Here is a 12,741-nt window from a genome sequence, read left to right on the forward strand (position 1 = left end):
ATGTGACAGGTAGCCAGTGGAGTTTGAATAAAATAGGAGTGATCGACTCATATTTGCGTGTCCCGCAAGAGAAGTCTAGCCGCTGCGTTTTGAACTAGCTGTAGACGAGAGAGAGAGGCCTGAGATAGGCCAAAATAAAGTGAGTTACAATAGTCTAAGGCCATCCTTAAAAATATTCTTGTTTGCCGTAACCCGACCGACCCTGTCAATTTAGTAGCCTACCGACCCAATTATTTATTTGTTCCCCCTTTTAGTCCGACCGACTTGCCGGCTGAAACTTGTGTTAAGACCGACCGCTTTTTTGTAACTCTTCAAACAACTAATATAAATGCAATAAAATAATATTAGTTATTAAGTATTGTGAATATAAATTCCGTAGGCCTGCATACAAACATAAGCTATAGCAGTGTGATTTTTATTTCAAAATAAGAGATTTTTGTTTAACAGTAACACCAGTGACACAACTCCAGGGGACCACTACTTTCATTATAAATTTTATAATATGTATTCTGCATTTTTTTTATATATATATCATTTACATAATATATTTGATAGTTATGTATACATTATTGTATTTTAAATGGTGTAAAAATCTGTTATTGACCTCAAAATAAAGCATTTTCCCTCTGTACATGACTGTGGGGACGAGCACTTCTGTGGTGCTTGAAATTCTATATAATTCATAAAAATCAAATATTGCCACATTGATGGCTCAAGAGGGTGTAATTGTTCAAATAACATATTGTTTTTTTTTAAAATGTAAAGAAATTGTAACCCGAAAGTATTTTTTAAGTGTAGGGACAGAAAAATGGACATTTTCATAGAATGACCCTCTTACATTTTAGCTTAAATTGATATATTTAATGAAAGTAGCTAGATTAGTTACTAAGTGTCATTAGCAATAGCCAATGTTATGTAAAAAAGACACAAAACCATTTATTTTCAACAATTAATTTCAATCAGGCTTTGCCACAAAGGTAAAATGTGCATGCAAACAGCATCACAATCTCTTAGAGCCCAACCACTGTGCATAATACAACACGAACAGAAGATTGTATTTGACTCATGCTGCATACACATACGCAATGACAAGAATTATGCTTACTGTACATATAGAGTTACAACTACGATTAGAGTTGTTTACATAAAATGTACCTCGTTTCTATTTTGCATTAAAAATGTTTGTGGCCCCTTTAAGAAATCCCTCTCTTCTCGCGATACTATTCACTTGTGCTGGACGCGTGCGCGCGACCAGAGAACGGCAGCCATTTTTCATTGTTCAGGAGAGCTCCATGACGGTGCGTGCATCGATCGGATTCTGTGTTATACGTTCTTCTTTCTTGGTAAATATTACTCCAATATCTTTAATATGCACAAATAAGTTGTGAAGCGAAGTTAAAAAACATTTGATGTGTACATTTTTGTTTATAGATTTATTTGGAGCGCATGTGTGACGAGTGAACCTCGTGGTGATCGGACGGTAAAGGATTGGGTATGTACGTTTTATGGTTTATGGGGGAAATTACTGATGGCATGTTTATTTGATAAATCTGTTAATGAGTTGAATCTATATTCTGTGATTATACAGTATAACTTTATGGTTAAACGCATATTTCTGGTTCCGCATGGCATGATTAAACGTGGGTTGTGGCTTTGATAAAGTGCTTTTATTTCTCTTGTAACTTAGGCCTAAGTTACCTCAGCCACTGCCGTATTCCAGTTTGTGTTATCGTATTTAATTGTAGCCTAACATATTTTAGTTTGGAGAAATCAATTTAAATCTGACCAGTTGCAGTGTATTACACTGCATTTCAGTTTGAATTGAGTTAAGTACTCTGTGGATTTGGGCATTGATCCACTGGTTAAGCTTTTTGTGACATTTGATTGTCATCTTCAAATTTACTGTAAACTGTTTCTACAATTTCTTTTTTTTTTTTACTAGTGAAATTATTTTTTTTTTCTTGTGAAATCTCTTCGAACAAGGCAAACTTTTTTCTTAATCAGACTTTTATCTGTTTAATTGTGCTTCCATTGACCGCTGTCACTTATTTTAAACAGCAGTCAGAATAAAACCCCAATTTCAAAAAGCATAGTTTGCTTCCGGTGTGTATTTCTGCAATTTCACCCGGTTGCATTTTTTCTCCTTTGTTTAATTTTACTGTGACTTATGTTGTTCTTATTAATTTTACTGTGACTTATGTTGTTCTTATTAATATCACTCTCAATTAATTGTTTTCCAGCTGCCTTTAAGACATATTACACGACAGTGCGCAGGAGCTTCAGGTACAAACAACCAGATCTTGCATTGCAGGCGGAAGCTGTGGTGAATTCAGCTCGGAGTCGAGCGAGAAGAAAGACGGTAAGATTTATTAGATTAGATTCGTTTTTGGTCAATGTGACTATTTTTCAGGTGCATTAATAGATGTGTTGTCCATACGCAGTACATTGCGCAGTATTGATTGTCTTTATTGGTTTTAACAGCTGCTAAAAGCGAGACAGAGTGTGCTAGCTGAGGATGAGGTGGGCCTTCGGAAGTGTGCTACCATAGACCTGATGTCTGATGAGGAAGACGGCATCGTCGGCGGGGTGTCTGGATGGATTGTGCGACCTCCGTCCTGTCGCAGCCAGGAGCTCACCGAGCTCTGTGCTACGCTGCAGTCGAGATTAGAGGCGACTCCAAAGTACAGGGCAACGCACCACAGACGTCTGCAAAATGGACCGAATTCAGACAGAATGCCGCTAGTTACTTGCAGCTGTATTTTGTCTGGCCTTGTGAAATGTAAGAGTTTTTCATGATTTCATCATAAAGCAAGAGGTCATGGGATTGATGGCTATTATTTCTTTAATAATTGTAAATAATCCTGTAATTTACAGGAAGCAGTATGCCATCTTCACAACTCTGAGACAAATTGTGGGCGCTACGAACTGGATCAAGGTAAAAAAAAAAAAAAAAGAATCTTACATTCTTTTATTTTTTTACTTTCATAAAAACTTACAAACATTTTAAAGGTAAGATTCAAAGAATATGCTTTCATTCTCTTGTATAAGAAAATAGATCCGTTATAGTTTACGATCTTAATCATACATTTTGTTTCCATAGAGTAACCTCGCCTCATAACGAGGGCGTAACCTCACATTTACTCAGAGCTATGTCTGCAAGTCCAGATTTTCATGACGCTGATCATGACGACATTGTAAGTAACTTTTACTATTTTCTCCTTGTTTCATTTTACTGTTACTTGCGTTGTTTTAATTCATATATTACTCTCATTTAATTGTTTTCCAGCTGCCTGTAAGACATACTACGAGACAGTACGCAGGAGCTTCAGGTACAAACAACCAGATCTGGCATTGCAGGCCGAAGCTGTGAAGAGTTCAGCTCGGAGTCGAGCGAGAAGAAAGAGGATACGATTTTTAGTCAATGTGACTATTTTTCACGTGCATTAATAGATGTTTTGTGTCCATTCACAGTGCATCACAGTACTGATTGTCTGTATTGGTTGTTTTTACAGCTGCTAGAAGCGAGACTGTGTGCTAGGTGAGGATGACGTGGGCATTTGGAAGTGCGCCACCATAGATCTGATGTCCGATGAGACTCCTAAATACAGGGCAACGCACCACAGACGTTTTCAAAGTGGATCGAATTCAGAGAGAACGCCGCTAGTCACCTACAGCTCCGAAGATGAAAACAGACACTAAGCTTCCAATTTGTTGTGTGTGCAGATGATCTATGCTTTGTACATAGGTGTATATTGTTTTGTGTCTGTGCTAATAAAGCTCTTTCTTTGAATAAACAGCATGTCCCTGGCAAATTTTCCATTCCTTTATAAATTCATGTCCTTGATGGTAATAATAGTGTAGTCCATAGGTTAACAATGACATGAATATACCACAGAATAGCATATTATGAATTTAAAAAAATAATTTATATATTATTATTTATATGAATATTATAATTTTTTGAATTTTTAATGAGCGAGGGTGACCAATAGTAACAGATCTGCCAACCAATCACGAGTGATTTTTCTTGTTTAAACCACGTGGGTTCAACCAATAGTGAGTGAGGAAATTCAAGCCTTTCTCTGGCGGGAGCTGCTATTCATATGGTAATTAGAGCCATTCACACCTCCGGCGCGAGCGCTCTGCATACGTCATGGTTCGTTTCCGGCAATATTCGGCACAGACGAACGCGACGTTCACAGGCTGTAAATTGTCGTTAACTGCCGAAAATTAGGGAGATTTGCGGCCGTTTACGGGGTCGGAAATCCCAATTTTCATGCAGTGGACAAGTCACCCTTTTATCCACTTAATCAATGGGCTTGACCTTTGTAGCTTGCACCATGCTGAGTGATTAAAACCGAGCCTCGATGTGAATGTGGCACAGGAGTAGAAACCTGCTGGACAAGATGGAGTGCCTTCTGTTGCAGTTAGTGACTATTGTCATTGAAAATGCATCAACAAGATAAACTTTAGCCAACCGATTACGTTTGTTTATTATTTGTATTTTGCTTTAACATGGAGGATTTTCCACCCCACATGAAGGGTATAGCCAATCATAACAGGTCATTACAGTACATATGGAATTTTTTAAAGAGATTGTAGCAAAAACATCTGCTTACATTCTAAGGGCAGGAGAAAAAGAAGGTTACAAATTATATATATATTATATATTATGGAAATAAAAAAGAAAGCAGAGTAGTGTGAGCAGTTAGCCTGGTTAACGTCAGACCTCGTCTCATTGAGACGTGGTCTGGGAACCACATGTTCGTTTTCTCGTGTTTGAGGCGTGGTTTACGAATGCCCAGAGCCGTTTATTGGGCGCTACGAATGTCTATCAAATGCGCCTGTACGTAGCTCATAGCCAATCGTTTCAATTATACCAGATGACGTATGTAGAGCAACAGAAATTCGACGAGGAAGAAGATGATGGGTCAGAGATTTATGTGTACACGATGGCGTTCAGCGACTAAACTACTTAGAATACTATCTAAGGCTGCATCGAAAGGTAACTTCGCGTCTTCTGCCATGTTGGATCCATAGATATAAACAAACTGCTTCGGTGTGTCGCATAGACGTCATCATCGTCTTGCTGCTCCCTCCCCGTTCTGTGATTGGTTCCCTTTTTGAGGGAAAAATCTGGTCCATGGTGTCCAGGCTGCCTAGCAGCGTGAATAAAATCGCACTGCGCTCAAGGCAGCATGGGGAAACCCTACCCTAGCGATTTTATTCACGCTGCTAGGCAGTCTGGACACCATGGACCAGATTTTCCCCTGAAAAAGGGAACCAATCACAGAACGGGGAGGGAGCAGCAAGACGATGACGACACCGAAGCAGTTTGATTATATCTATGAATCCAACATGGCATCAGACTCGACGTTACCTTCTACCCTCATGTTTATCTTGCACAAACGGTAATATTCGCTAAACGCCATCGTGCACAAATAAATCTTTGACCCATCGTCTTTTTCCTCGTTGAATTTATGTCACTCTACATACGTCATCTGGTATAATTGAAGCGATTGGTTATGAGCTACGTACAGGCGCATTTGATAGACATTCATAGCGCCCAATAAACGGCTCTGGGCATTCGTAAACCACGCCTCAAATACGAGAAAATGAACACGTGGTTCCCAGACCAAGTCTCAAATGAGACTTGGTCTGACGTTAGCCAGGCTAGGGAAACCCAGGCTAGTGAGCAGTCTGATATGTCTGCTCAAGCCGGAATTCACTCATCACTTCTGCTAAACCTTAAGGTAATCCTGAAGTGGCTTTTCCTGGCCTACGTCCAAAATGCTCTTAACAAATATGTCATAGGTGGATGAGTGCTGGGGTAGGGGTGTCCTGAGGGTGACAGATTTATAATAGCCATGCTAAAAACCTCAATGTAAATCAATGCAAATGCTTTCAAGCAGCAAGTTTGACATTTATGCAAAACAAAACCAAGCGTGATATGAAGGAAAGGACAAGCTGGAAATGGCTAAAGTTTGCGAGAGGATTTTGTATAGGTGAAAAAACAACCTGAATTATTTTACCTATTAGAATGCTACAAAACCTTTTATGCGGCTCGTCTAATGCAACCCGTATAGAGGAGGTAATACTGATGAGTTTACATTACTAAAAAAAAAAAGAAACAGATTTCAAGGCAAGGGAACTTTTAAAAGAGTGTTATCACAAACACAAAAGCACCGTCTGATAACAACCTCATAAGATGTTGGGTGTCACAGGGTCATTTTAAACTTGTCTGTTGCCAAATCTGGGTCAAACACTCAAGGTTCGGTTTCAGCACAAATTGCTTCTCCAGTGTACTTGTTGAGAATTTCACTTCATCCTGTGCCGTAAAATATCTAGTTTCTCATGTGAATGGGTGTGTAGAGCTAAACACCAGATTGTCTGTTCCTGCTGCGCTACCTTGAGGCCTGTATATATGTTTCACAATGTAACAGTCTGAGCTGCTGTTTTCAAAGAATGACAGTAGGTGAAAAACTACTACAGCTGAAATTGTTCTTTTGGCTCAGGTGTTGTAGTTTTGGTCTTCGTATGTGGGGACAGGAACGTTTTAAAGCTGTTGAACGGAAAAACATATTGTTTTCTGATGTCTTGGATTTGGTTATGTCCAAATATTAGTGTATGATGAAGTATGACCCCTCATTATGTCCCTAAAACGTGATTTCAACTGACCCCACACTGAACGAGACTGAATAAAGCGTTCTTTTCTTTTTCTCATGCAGATATCGAATAAAATTATGCAAATGTGTGAGAAAGTCATGTGACTCAATCCACTCAGCACAAAGAGAGCTCCTAATTGCATTAGTTTAAATGAAGGCTGCCGACCGCTTGAGGTGTTACACAATGTGCGTTAATGTCGTGACACTGTGTCCCGACAGGTTAACGGCACCCATCTGTGGCCGGCGCAGACACATCTAATTTGTCGCCGAGTCTAAATTTTTTAGTCGCTTTACACCCATTTAGCGGCAGTTGCTGTCAGCCCTCTATAGAGGAAATTCAGAACTTTTCACAGGCTTGTGGTCCTGAAGTGCAGCTTAAAAGCCTGTAATTAAGGACTGCTGTGTGCAAATGACAAACCCCAGTTATGACATGCAGGCAGAACAAGAAAGGGTCTTTATGACACTCGGGAGACAGGTACTGGTCGAGGTTTTGCAGGGTTGGCCTTAAATGAGTGGCGTTATTATCTCTGGTTATTCCCCCGGAAAGTACAAACACCATCTTCCAGGCCTGTATGGGTATAATTTGAAGATACGATGTCTTGTGTACCAGAAATCAGCTTTTCAGAATATGCTGATGATTGTCAGTTAAAGGCTAATATGAAGTTTAATGAACTCCGAAAAAAGAAATTTAGATGAGGGAACTTCTGTTTTGGACCTTATTTGCATCAAATTATGCATAATGTTTGTAACTGTTCCCTGGAATATGGTTTGTCAAATCCGTCTATGTTGAAATATATATATATTTTTTTTCATGATCCTTTTTATATCAAGTGCCGCTGTAGAACACTGATGTTTGGTCACATCACATAAGTATTGGGGAGTAGCTAACTAAAAGTTGTGATGCTACCAGCCTAATTAGTTTTTTTCAGTAGTGTGACAGTAACTTTTTTTCTAAAAACAAGATAATTGTTTCTATATCACTGTTTTTAATGTCAATTCGTCTAAATTAGACTCAGTTAGTCTTTCTCTAGTACTGTTGGTAAGTTTGCATATATTGCTTGATTCGGGCAGTTTGTTCAGACTCCTTTCAATTAACATATGCATTTAAAAAAAATACTTTTTTTTGCTTTCAATTCATCAATTAATCCTGAAAAAAAGTGTTTCACTGTTTTCAACATTGATAATATTTCTTGAGCAGCAAATTATATTTTAATGATATCTGAAGGATCATGTGACACTGAAGACTGTTCAGCAATAAATTGAATTTGAAATCATTGTTTTCAGTGTATTTTTGACCAAATAAATGCAGCTTTTAATGAGCACATGAGACTTCTTTTAAAAACATTACAAATTCTTACCGGCCCAAAAACTTTCGAATGGTAGTATATTCACAGAATCGATTGAATCACGATTCTGTAGTGTTTTGACAAATCCCTTAGTCAAATGAGAGGAGATTTAATGGATACCTGTCGGTATTTTTCCGCAATTCCCTTGGGAAGCAGAAATTACACTTTTTACCTTTAAATTATGAATAGTTTGTAGCTTGGCAAGACACAAGTACTCTCAAATCTATGATGTCTCCTAGATGTCTAAATACCCAACAGGCTAATTATTGTGATCTGACCCTCAAAAGTTAGCCTTTTTATTCCATTAATTTTAAAACAGACAGTTGGACAAACAGTCTACAGCTCTCCTCACACCTCATAGCTTACGCCTGTGACCACAAGATGAAACTTGTTAGCAGAACATTTCTTCTGGCCAAGTGCCAAGGACTCAAGGGGAGAGAAGACCGTAGCTTGAATAAAGACATAGAGGGGGGAAAAAACCTGTAAGACTCTAGTGCTAATCCACTTATTTAAAGCATAGACTGCTAGCATGCAATCCGGTATCTGATATTAATACCTAATCAGGATAATTAATTAAAGAAGAGTTAGTTAACGAATAATCATCAGAGATCAGACTCTGATCTTGTGGAGAATGAGGGCATTCTTAGGAGAGTATATGACAGACTTTTGTCCCTCTTTTGTGTCCACGGTTGGTGGTCATACTGAGAGCGAGAGATACAGATGTAGCCGCTTACAGAGATGAAATAAGTCTAGAGGACCTGGAGAAGTTAAAATGCTTGTCAATTTGTTCAGTATCTCCATGTGAAAAATGGCTTTAAAAACCTGGCTAACAAGTCTTGGCAATTTGGAAAGGTAAACTTGCTTAAGGCAAATGCAAATTTGAACACAAATTCTCGTTAACTATGAAGAGGATTATCGGTTCAGATAATCAGAAGAGAGTATCAGGTATGATGAGGCAAGACAACATGAGTTTGTTTCCACAGTTGTTTCCACTTTGTCTCAGATTATGCAATTCAAGAGCTGTTTCTGAAGTAGTTTCTATTTGTTTGTAGACAGCAGCTTTCAAACATTTGTCCTGAAAACTGGAAGTAAATAAAGTAAATATTTATTTATTTACTTACATTCTTTAATGTATTCCAGTTTGTAGGCTAGGCTTTGTTATGGTAGATTATATAAATGGTGTTTAAATGTTTTGGAATGATTGTTTGGAAGGACAGTCCAGCTGTTTAAAAGAGGCTGCCTGCTACTAAAAAGTCTGAATTTATTATATTTTTTTAACCAATCACTGTGTTTGTTCACTGAAGTTTAAGCATGTGTGAGACTTCCCTCCTTCTCGCTGGTGGAACTGAGAAGGATGGCTAACAGCCGGCCCTTTCCTCCCCCTTGTGGTCTAACACTCTTTCATGACATGGCTTGTGTGTCTTTCATGGCTTGTGTGTCCAGTCCCTATCCAAGGTTCTAATATGAATGTAAGGAGGTGAAAACTGGTGGTAATGTGCTTCTGCTGCTTAATTATGTTAAAAATTTATGCACATTTGTATTTGCATGATTTAACTGTCAGCATGTGAACTCATACATGAGGGTGATAAATACAATAACATATATAAGGCAATAAATGAGTTGAGCTAAATAAAAGTAAAGAATAAAATTAAGACTTAGAAGGCCACAGTTTCATAAAGGGGCGAACAGGGCTAGTTGTCACACTTTTACTCCAGTGACAATGACTCAAAGTAAGTTTTATTTTTGATCAATTAAAAAAAAAACAAAAAAAAAAAACAACAACAAATTTAAACGTATGTTCACAAAAAGCTGAACTTTTCCACTGTTATATCCTAGGAATAAAAGGTGGATTTCATTCCATGCTTGTTTATCATGATTAAATAGTGAGCCATGTTGTCACAATGGAAACATTCCATAAAACAACTTATGGGCTTTTCAGCTACTGTAGATTTAAGTAAGTAAAACAATTCTGAAAAAAATAACAAAAATAAAATAAATTCATGCAACAACATAAATGTGCAAGGTAACGTACAACAATCAATCATTGTTTTTGCCAACAAATATTTAGCTAATAAATTGCACAGTGTGACAATTTGCCCAACTACCTTTTTGTATAGCTGACCCTACTGTATGTTTGTTACATATACATACAAGTTCTGTCATCATTTATTCACATTATTTTTTATTTATTTTTTTCAATATGAAATGACTTTCATCGAATGTATTTATTTTGTGAGTAAATAAATGACAGAATTTTCATTTGTCTGTCCATCCAGTGGAGAAAAGGAAGGTGGAGTTGATTTAAATACATGTTGATTAAATAGTGGGCTGTGTTGTCACAATGGAGACCTGCCAGGGCCGGAGTGGGGCCACTTTTCAGCCCGGGAGTTTCAGGCCCAAGACCCATGGTGGAATTCCAAATTAGCACTTTTTCCAAATTGGATAAATGAAGCAACAGTTCAGCTATTACTATTGTGTAGTTTTTATTAATACCATGGTTCAACAAATAATGTAAAGGTTAAATAATAATTCACTTAAGCTGAGAAGTTAACAAAAAATATTCCACTATTCCACAAGGATAGCTTGATAAATTAACAAAAGCAGAAAGAAAGAAAGAAAGAAAGAAAGCATTTGAAATGTATCCCACTCTTCCACAAAGAGGCATATTGAACTAATGTTTACAGTTTTATTTGTATTAAAAAAAATTCTAAAATAATGCTTTTTTTAATCAAAAAATGTGATACCTACTCTCAGATAAATGAGGCCTATGATTAATCAGATGCAAATAGAAATATAAAACCAGTCCTAAGCTATTTTATAAGCTATTTTTTGTAGGCTGGTAATTTTTGACCGGAGAACACCACAAGTGTGACTGTGTGCCATTTTGTACAAAATAAAAGTTTTTCAAAACAAATTTCCGGGTGAAAAATTAAAGTAGACTAGTGTGATCAACAGTGCCAATTTTTTTCATATTTTATGTCATATTTACAAATTTGTTGAAGATTGAATCCAATATTGGGTGATTATATAGCATAACAAGTGATTTATAAGCTATTTTTTGTAGGCTGGTCATCATAGGGTTTTGAACACAACCTGAGGGTTAAATAACTTTAATTCATATTGTTTACTCTGGTATCCTCTCTACCTGTCCCTGTAATCATCGTGGCCTCCTCATTTTCAGCGGGGGACTGGCTTATCTGCTGCTCAGAAGCTACAAAAAATTAAGAGAAATTTTTTTTCACAAACATTTTACTGCATACACAGATCAAGCTTGAGTTTTGTTATCAATATTAAATTGCATAATATTTGCAAAGTCTATGAATCGCCATGTATTGGGTGATACAAAAAGGCTAATATTTTAATTAAATTTTATATTTTGTTTGTGAATGTTGACAACGCTACAACGGTATTAGCCGAATAATTACGTTGCAGCTTTGCTAATGCTAATCATTACTAGACCTATCTCTCTTTACCTGTTTGTCCTCTTGAAAATAAATCTGTAAGCTTGGCACATTTGGCAGCATCCTCCTCCAATGCCTTTCTTTTTTTCAACCTGGCTTTTTCAGCCCCTCCTGGCCTCTTCCTCCCATCGCGTACCCTGACGCGTACCATTATGGTAGGGCCGGCCCAGCTATCGGTAGGCGCCGGCGGTGCCGTGGTAGCCTACCTGAGAAAACGTTTTGGAAAAGACGGGCTATGGACCCAACCAACTCTATGGGAGGGGAGGGGAGAACTCCCTCTCATGGTACAACCCATGCAGAGGCTGCGCGCTTCGGTGTCAGAATGCGGAACGTGTGAAGCCTAATGTAACTAACGTGACAAATTAAAAAAAAATAATAATAAAAATAAAAACATTTCCTCGACCGGCCCAAAAGTGAATCGGCCCACCGGGAATTCTCCCGATTCTCCCGATTACCCACCCCGGGCCTGAGACCTGCCATTAAACAACTTATGGAACGATCCATTTAAAACTGAAACGATATTTACATTAACTATAGTTACAGCCCTTGTGATAACTTACACATGTGACAACTAGCCCCAGTCTACCCCCCCCCCTCTCTCTCTCTCTCTCTCTCTCTAGAGAGAGAGAGAGAGATTGGTCTTCATTTCAGGCAAGAGGCTGGATGCATGGGTCAGCAAACCTCAGCTGTGTAGAAATGAGTGGGTTTAAGATGGAAAGTAAACAGATGTAAATTCGAAGATGGCAGCAGTTGGCAGCCATCCAAAGGGGCATTTACCCTCCCTTCAGCGGCCCCTCTTTCCTTTTCCCCCTTTCTAAAGGTTGAGATTAATTTGCCAGTTATGCCTCACTCGCATTTCCTCAAACTCCCATCACATTTTGTGCATCCTTTCTTAATTTTATTCTTAACTGCATTTAAATTTGTCATCATAATTTTGACCATTAACTCTATGGCATATCGATTTGCACCACAGTAGAGCTTTGCGTACGTACACACTAGCTGGCCAAATGAGTGGAATGATGAAAAATAAACAAAAAATGCTAAGTATTAAATATTATGAAAATCAATTCCCTGACACATTAGTGGGAAAATATACAGTGTATTTCATTCTTCCAAGGTTATCCGTTTTGTAGTGGAAAGGGATGGGAGATTAATCTTCTCAGTATTTCATCAGTGGCAGATATCAGCGATTTGCAGTCATTAAGCAGTGGACATGGATTAGCAGCACTATGCCGCTGTAGAGACCGGCTACAGAAGACAAGGAGAACA

At 38.1% G+C, this 12,741-nt stretch overlaps 2 long non-coding RNA genes across 2 annotated transcripts; both read left to right on the forward strand.

Annotated features, from left to right (window-relative positions):
- The first annotated feature begins 1,204 nt into the window (after window positions 1–1,204).
- Window positions 1,205–2,621, forward strand: LOC311280903. Its single transcript, XR_014625748.1, has 4 exons — window positions 1,205–1,343; window positions 1,432–1,492; window positions 2,241–2,359; window positions 2,482–2,621. It is a non-coding gene; the product is annotated as an uncharacterized lncRNA (long non-coding RNA).
- A 47-nt stretch (window positions 2,622–2,668) lies between these two features.
- LOC311280904 lies at window positions 2,669–3,426 on the forward strand. The gene is made up of 4 exons (XR_014625749.1): window positions 2,669–2,779; window positions 2,875–2,935; window positions 3,101–3,194; window positions 3,287–3,426. It is a non-coding gene; the product is annotated as an uncharacterized lncRNA (long non-coding RNA).
- The last annotated feature ends 9,315 nt before the right edge of the window (window positions 3,427–12,741 follow it).

This window comes from Rutilus rutilus, assembly GCF_951802725.1.
Source record: "Rutilus rutilus genome assembly, chromosome: 21".
NCBI classification, from domain to species: domain Eukaryota; kingdom Metazoa; phylum Chordata; class Actinopteri; order Cypriniformes; family Leuciscidae; genus Rutilus; species Rutilus rutilus.